A 7,990-nucleotide genomic window follows, 5' to 3' on the forward strand; every position below is an offset into this window, starting at 1 on the left:
CTGGCCCCTCGGAGCTGTGCCACAAGCTCTCCTGTGGTCCCGCACACGTATCCCACGCCAGCCAGGAACCACAGTGAGATCTGGCTGGACCTTGGCCCCTGCACACACCGGGAGCGGGGTCATGCAGGGACCCCCCCCCGGGCTCTGCCATCCCTCTGCCTTTGCCAGCTCAGAGCCAGGGCAGCCGCTGCCCTGTGGTGCCGCCCCTAAACTGGCCCCAAAAGCTGCTCAGCCTTTCCCATTGCAGCCCCACTGAGGCAGAGCCCTGGGCACTGGTGCAGCCCAGTGCTGGGAGTCAAATCGTCCCCGCCAGCATGGGGATCTTTGCTCCAAATGCACTTCCCATGCCTGAGGTTCAGCTGGGGGTCTGGCTGCAGCCCCCTGCCCCACAGTGTGCACTCCTGCAGCTCCCGCCGTGCCCGGGGAGGGCAGTGGAGCCCAGTGGGGTGCTGGGGGTGCACATGGCTGCCTGGCCCAGGGCTGAGCTCCCAGAGCCCCTCCTGCTGCCTTCCCCTTACTCCAGCCATTAGAGCTCCAGCCAGCACCCTCCCAGCCTGTGCAAACACCCAGACTCATTTAAATATATTAAGAAGACATAATAAATCAAAGGGAAATGAGGGGCTGTGCCTCGGGGCAGGGGAGTCACTCGAGTTTAATTACATTGGCAAGCCTCTTGCAACAAAAGCGTGGCAAGTCCCACACTCAGCAAGCACAGATGTGCAGGAGCAGGCGCAGCTCCACAGCAGGGCTGGCAGCACCGCCCCGAATCCTGTGCTGGGCACAGCACCGGCTCCGCCAGTCAGGAGAGCGAGGCGCCTGCCTGCAGAGAGGGGCCCTGGGCCCCAGCAGCGCAGTGGGAGCCCCGGCACGCAGCCACTGCTGGCACCCAGTCCCTCCGGCGCAGCCCGCAGAGCCCCGCCAGCCCCCCGGGGTCACCGAGCCCGGTCGAAGCTCGGGGAGAGGCGGCGGTGCCAGCAGCACCCCTCTGCCGCCACGCGAGATTTACAGCCCGTCCCCTGTTGTTTAAAGACTCTCGCTCACGGCTGCAGCGGGGACTCCAGAAAGAGCTTTGTGTAGAGGCAGCAAATTTATGAGACTGGCTCCAAATCCCCAGTCACATCAGGGGCCAATTCGTCTTCCCAGGGCTGAGGATGAAATTAAATTATTGTAAAATAAATCTGTAAAAATGATGAAAAGACCATCACCCAGCCGCAAGGGCGGGGCGCTGGGAACACACGCGCGGCCGTGACGGATGGGGCTCACCGGGTGATAAAGCGCCCGGGACCCCGTAGCTCAGGGATTTTTGCTGTAATCTCACTAAAGAGATGTTGTTTACAGGAAAAAGGGTATTTTGGGGAGGAAATTGCATTTCAAGGTTAAAGGAAAAAAATGGAGCGAGTCTCCCAGGGAGCCCGCTTACATGCGAGACGGTGGCAGGCAGAGACAAGCGCAGGTGCTGGAGAGCAGGAGGGCTGGGACACGGGCAGAGCAGCGCCTCGCACACACACGTGCAAAGGGCCCGGGCCAGGCGCCTGCCGGAGCGGGGGGCTGGCCCCAGCGCAGCCGGTGCTGGGCTGCCCGGGCTCCCTGCCCAGCCCTGGCGGAGGTGCCCAGCGGAGCGGGTGCTGCTCCCCAGCCCTGGTGCTGCCGAGGGCTGCCCTGGCCCAGCTCGGCGCCGGCAAACACTTCCCATGGCGAGCCCTGCAAGGAGGGCCCCCAGCAACCAGCACCCGATGCTTAGGGGGCAGGGGGGCACAGCCGAGCAAAAGCACTGCACAAGGATTTGCAGCTTCCCAGTTTCAGTCTCATCCTACAGGAAAGATGCTAGAGAAATTGGATTTTTTTTTTTTTTGCTGGGATGATTGGAAAAAATTAGTTCATCTTACACTGTGTTGGCTGGGCATTTAACAATGGGCCATTAGCATGGCTCAGCATGGGTAAGGGATTTATTTAGGACACACGGTTGCAAAGACAACCCAGCACCAGGTGCTTAATAGCATTTCAGAGGTATCAGAGTGTTGCAGTGTTCAGAAAATGCAGCTGTAGGGAGTTCAGAGACTTTATTCTTCACTGCTGTGAAATCCCACAATACCAATAGAGATTTCTCAGCTCTACCCTAAGCACAAAAGCAGCGTGGAGAAAGCAGTGGCTTTGCAGGGCCAAGATACCAGCCAGCTTCCAGCCACAGCGCACCCCAGCACTGATGGGACCAGCTCCCGCTGGCACAGCTCAGCCTGGCACGGGGCATAACCACATCCACACCCTGCCCAGGGCTGCTCCCAGGGCCTGTTAAACCCAGGGGATTCCCTCTGCCCCCAGCAAACACACTCCGAGCATGGCACAGGGGAAGCAGACATTCTTCGGCCCCAGGAAAGCCCCATCCTCCCGGACCGGGCTGGGTGCTGGCAAGAACCTCCCTTGCTCATCGCCCGCCGCCTGTGCCATTGCCCTGGGCAGCCCCAGGGCACCAGCGGGCTCTGCCTGAGCCTTCCTCGTGCTTTGATGGCCTGGCCAGACGCTGTCACCCACCAAGAGCCTCCTCACTCCTGCAAACACCACAGCATAGCTCCATCCCCTGTCCTGCCACCAGCCCCTGGGCAGCTCAGCAGGCACCAACACGTCCCTGCTCACTGGCGGGCTCAGAGCTCCTGGGAGCAGGGATGGGACGGGACGCCAGGCAAGCCCCACTCGTGCCCACTCGCACTGCCCAGTGAGTGCAAAGCCCCTGCCAGGGCAAGCTGGCAAGGCTGCTGGGAGGGGGGTCTCCCAGCACCCAGGATCTCTGCAGCTCAGCGAGAGGTGCTGCATTTGCAGTAACCACAGCAATCAGTCCCTTCCCCAGCACAGCCCTGGGAGAGCCAGAATGGAGGGGCAAAGGCAGACGCTGCAGGGGCCCTGGGGGTCCAGCCCCGCTGCTCCCAAACAAGCAAAGCTGGAGCCCAGCAAGAGCAGACTCACCTGTAGCACACCACATCAATGTGGCAAACACAAGGGCTGGTGCATGGAGCTGGTCTGGGCACCAGCAGCAGACCTCAGCAGTGGTGCAGAGCCATTACATCCCAGGCCATGCCTGTGCCCTGCCCAGCCCAGCCTGTCAGAGTGCCAATAGCCACCACCTCCTCCTCCTCCTCAGAGCAGCTTGGCCTTCCTCCCCCCAGCCCACCCTAGGGAGGCAAGGGCCTCCCTCTCTTCCTCTTATCAGCTGGCAGGGATGTGGTGAGCACTGCCCTAAATCAGCCCCATGTGTACCTAATGGCCTGGGTGGCACCCACTCAGGGCACAAATGAGCTCCAGCTGTCTGCCCCCGCTGCTCACAGGGCTCCCCAGTGCATCCCATGTCATCCCTTGTCAGTCATCTCATGTCATCCCATGTCATCCCTTGTCAGTCATCCCATGTCATCCCATGTCATCCCACATCATCCCACATCATCATCCCACGTCATCCCACATCATCCCACGTCATCCCCTGTCATCCCACGTCATCGCACGTCATCCCCTGTCATCCCACATCATCCCACATCTCGCCTGGATTTCCCATGGCTGAGTGGCTCCTGGCCTTCCCCAGCCCCCATGGCCGACAAAGTGGAGCCAGGGAAAGTCACTTTGCTGGACCCGGAATCCTGCGCAGCCCCTTGCCTGCAGCCTTGGCAGCCAGGGGGGCTGTGCCGCGGCACGGCGAGGGGTCCCGCGGGAGCAGGCGGCGAGGCCGGGGGCGGGAGCTGGCGGCTGTCCTGTGCAGGCAGCAGGGTGGAAGTAAAGAGTTACTGAGCAAGCAGACGTTCAATAATTCATGGTCACTGAACTGCAACAGGAACAACGACAAATAATAATACAGGAAAATGGGGGAAAACCTGAAATCGTTAGGCCAATGGTTCAAGCATGAAGAGAGCGTGCTGAGGAGTGGGGCGGCAGCCACGCCATGCACGGACAGAGAGGTCGATGCCAGCTGCACCGCTGTGCTCTGCCCCCGGCCCAGCACCCCCGGCCCAAGGGCCCCCGGTGGGGTCGTCACCCTGCAGGGGCTGTTCCAGGGCACGTGCCCAGCCCAGGGGATGCTGAAAAGTGCTACGTGCTGGCCCTCAGTGCCCTCCAAGCCCCGTCAGCATGCAGGGAGCTTGTTCACGTCTCCAAGAGGCAGGGAAGGCAGATCTGCTCTCCCTAATTATAATTAGTGATGCTTACCATGGGAGTTTGCAAACATGGTTTAATTAGAGCAGCCGGGCTCCCTCCACACGCTGCACCCTCCCTGGGGTCAAGGACAGAGCAAAGCAAGGGAAGCAGGAGCAGGGGGGATGCTCAGCAGTTTGGCTGCTGGGCCCACACAAGCCTGATGCCTTCTCTTTGCCCACAGCCGTGACCCAGAGGGCTGGCAGGGCTTGGGTCGGGTCAGCTCAGCTGGGCTCTGCTGGCAGGGATGGCCCCCTGCCCCTGCACGGACCCTCTCCCAAGGACCTGGCACCGCAGGACTGCACTCTGCTCTTGGGGACAGGGAGGACACCCGCGCACACTGACTCAGCCAGAGGCCAGCAGACACCGAGCTGGGAAATTTAATCTACAGCTACAAGAAAGGGCTGTGGAGTCTCTAGATGCATGAGCCTGCTGCTTCTGTCAAGAAGAAAAATAGGAAAGGGGCGTAGGGAATTAGACAAAAGCCATGAAGCAGAGAGGGGGGGTAGGGGGCCGTTGGGGAGAGCAGGCGGAGGCCGACGGCTGCCCCAGCTCGGGCACGGCTGGTGCCGCAGCCGGGACAGGACAGAGCCCCACGGTGGGAAGGGCTCGGCTGCGCCTCTCCCCAGCCGGACCTGCCGGCATCCTCCACCCCGCAGAGCCAGCGCCGCGCACCCTGCGCCGGGGGCTCCTCGGCTGCTCCCTGCTCCTGCCCCGGCCGCCGCGGGAAGCTGCCGCTGTGCCGTGAGCTGCCGGGGCTCTCCTCCGCTCCGCAGTCGGCGGGCAGACTGCATTCATGGCTGTCCCCCTTGGCCTGTCACCTGCAAGGCTACAGGACGTTTGTCCGTGCTGCCCCGAGCTCGCTCTGGGAAGCCGGGGCTGGGGATGGGACTTGCACTTGCTGAGGTCGCAGCACGGTGCGTCGCGGTGCCGCCGAGCACGGCCGCAGGCTGGCCCCATCCCAGCGCTGCCCGGGAGGTGCTGCCATCTGCACTGTGCTTTGGGCTCATCCAAGCCGGGCCAGGCTGTCACGATGGCTTGTCCTTGCAGCCTGGCCATGGCCCATGGCTGGTGGCCACATTCCCCCCCAGGTCCCCAAGCCCTGCAGAGATGGGACCAGGATTGTGGGAGACATCAGTGAGTGCCAGGAGGAGACGGGGCTGAGCATTAGCAAGCCCCTGGCAGGCTGCGTCTCTGGGAGCAGCCAAGCTGACCCCTGCCCAGGCTGTCCCATGACTGACCAGGTTACCTGGAGGGATGAATTTTGGCACAATGAGTGAGAGCATCCCGAGCTGGAGGACAGTCAGGCGTGGAGGCCAGGCAGCGTCAGGCAGAGCGTCCGTGCAGGCTGAGCCATGGGCAGGATGCCTGGAGTTGCTGCGTGGAGAGCAGTGACCTGGCCAGAGCTCCCTGTAGGTCCCAGGCACTGCACAGGGAGCCTGGATGACTAATTGCCATTGTCACCCAACCTAATTAGGAGGCTGGCCACAGCCAGCTGGAAACTGTAGGTGTTAATTCTTTCTGGTGGGACCAGTGCCCTGCCTGGAGGGGCTCCTGTACCCCAGCCTGTCCAGGGCAGCTCCTCGCCCCAGGTGCCCACAGAGGCCCTGCCTGCCCTGATGCTAAGCCCAGTCCTCACCCCCCTGCCCCGCACGGGCGGCTGCTTCCCATCGGCAGCGTGCACAGCACCCGGGCGCTGGCTGCCGAGACCCCCCCTTGCAGGGCCGAGCTCTGGGCCCTGCGCGCTGGGGGGGCACAGCGAGGCTCTTTGTAGGGACAGGCGGGGTGGGTGCCCGGGTGCTGCTCTCCGGGGGTGCTGGGCAGCCGCGGTGCCTCCCCGCGCCGTGCAGGGTGTTCAGGCTGCCCCAGCGAGGCTGCACGGCAGCGAGAGGGAGCGGAGCTCAGTGCCTGGGTGACAGGTTTACAAATCACCATTGCTGTGTGAAGAGGGAGCTTGGCTGCCTCGGCATTCATCCCCGTGCTAATTACTGCCTCCCGGAGGAACCCGATCCATCTTGCTGTAATTGACAAAGGCAATTAAAAAGCAGTTGTGAATAAAGGGGGACATCTCTGGAGGGCCTGGCAGGAGAGATTTAGGTGCTTTGCTCCTTGGTGCCTTGGACACATTCCAGTGATGTGTCTGGGCAGTGATGCTCAGGGCAGCCGTGCCTCTCCTGCCCTGCTCCCGGCTCAGCCCCGAGGGACGGGTGCTCTGCCTGGCTCCCAGCCCAGCCCTCCGCTCGCCCGCATCTCCTCCTGCCCTGCCAGCTGTGGGACTGTCTGCTTACCCCACGCCTGACCACCGGACAGACCCGGAGACCCGGCCAGCCACGTGCTCTGTGGCCAACTTCCCACGGGCAGGGACCGGGGCAGGAGCAGCAGAGCCTGCACCCGTGTGGGGCCAAAGCCAGCGCCCAGCAGAGAGCCCATCCCAGGGGCTCCCCTTCATCCTGCACTGGGATAAGCCCCAGAGCTGGGAAAGCCCCAGCATATTCCCCCACTGGGAGCTGCAGGGCACACAGGGAACATGGGGAGAGGAGGGCAGAGCCGTGCTGGGAGCAGCACTGTGCCTGCCACGGGAGTGCCACAGCCCCGCTGCCAGCGCTGCCACAAAGCGTGGCCTTGCGGGAGACAAAGGGCAATCAGCAGCGAGAGGCACGGAGCTGGGTGTGAAGAGCAGCTGATTGAGGAAGAGACGCGCCAGGTGCCTCTTGTGCAAAGCAATCTCCTGATTGTGGAGAGCAGCCGGTGCGGGCGCTGCCAGCTCACCTGCGGAGATGCAGCCCTGCCTGCAGAGGTGGAGGGCAGGGGGGACGTGGGACAGCGTGTGCCCTGCGTCCCCGTGCAGCCTGTGCCCTGCGTCCCCATGCAGTGTGTGTCCTGTGTCCCCATGCAGCCTGTGCCCTGCGTCTCCATGCAGCCTGTGCCCTGTGTCCCCGTGCAGCCTGTGCCCTGCGTCCCCATGCAGCCTGTGCCCTGCGTCTCCATGCAGCCTGTGCCCTGTGTCCCCGTGCAGCCTGTGCCCTGCGTCCCCGTGCAGCCTGTGCCCTGTGTCCCCGTGCAGCCTGTGCCCTGTGTCCCAGCATGGTTTGTGCCCTGTATAGCTGCATGGCAGTGCCCTGCATCCCTGCAGGCTGGGCAGCTCTGCCCCAGCCTCAGAGGGATCGACCACCTGGGAGCACGCGTGGGGAAGCCCCGTGGGGAGCCGAGGGCAGGGGCGTCGTGCTGCAGTGTCTGGCTGAGGGACCAGAGCTGTCCGCAGGGCATGCCATGCCTGCGCCGAGCTGTGCCAGCTGCTGGTGCTGCCAGGAGCCGCCCCGAGCACATCAGAGACAGAGCTTCCCCTTCTGCCTGATGCTCCTCGGGGCTGGGGCTCGCCAGAGCTGCCTGGGGAGAGGTGAAGCCGCTCTGGGCAGAGCTGCAGCCCCCCAAAGCCCCCGTGTGCGGCTTGGGCAGCCCTGGCCCCTCCGCTCACCCTCTGTGCCTGCAGTGGCACCAGCCGCACGTGGCTCCTGCCGAGGGGAACCCGCCTGCCCGCAGAGCTGCGGTGGAGGTGAGGGTCCACGGCTGCCCCGTCCCGGGGAGGGGGCTGCCATGGGGCGCGTGGGTCTGGCAGGGCCGCCTCGCGCTCCAGTGGTGGCAGATGGCAGGATGTGCTGATGCTGGGATGTTCTTCGCCATCTGTTGGGTCTAATTGACTTCCTGCAGAAGTTCCTAAAAAAAATTAAACCAGTTGCAAGAACAAAATTGTTAATTAAAAGGCCTTTTGATTAGATAGACAAATATTTACCAATTATGACTGACCCCGGCTACTCTATCTTAT

The sequence above is a fragment of the Tyto alba genome, unplaced genomic scaffold (assembly GCF_018691265.1).
Source record: "Tyto alba isolate M040663 unplaced genomic scaffold, T.alba_DEE_v4.0 Super-Scaffold_33, whole genome shotgun sequence".
In the NCBI taxonomy this organism is placed as follows: domain Eukaryota; kingdom Metazoa; phylum Chordata; class Aves; order Strigiformes; family Tytonidae; genus Tyto; species Tyto alba.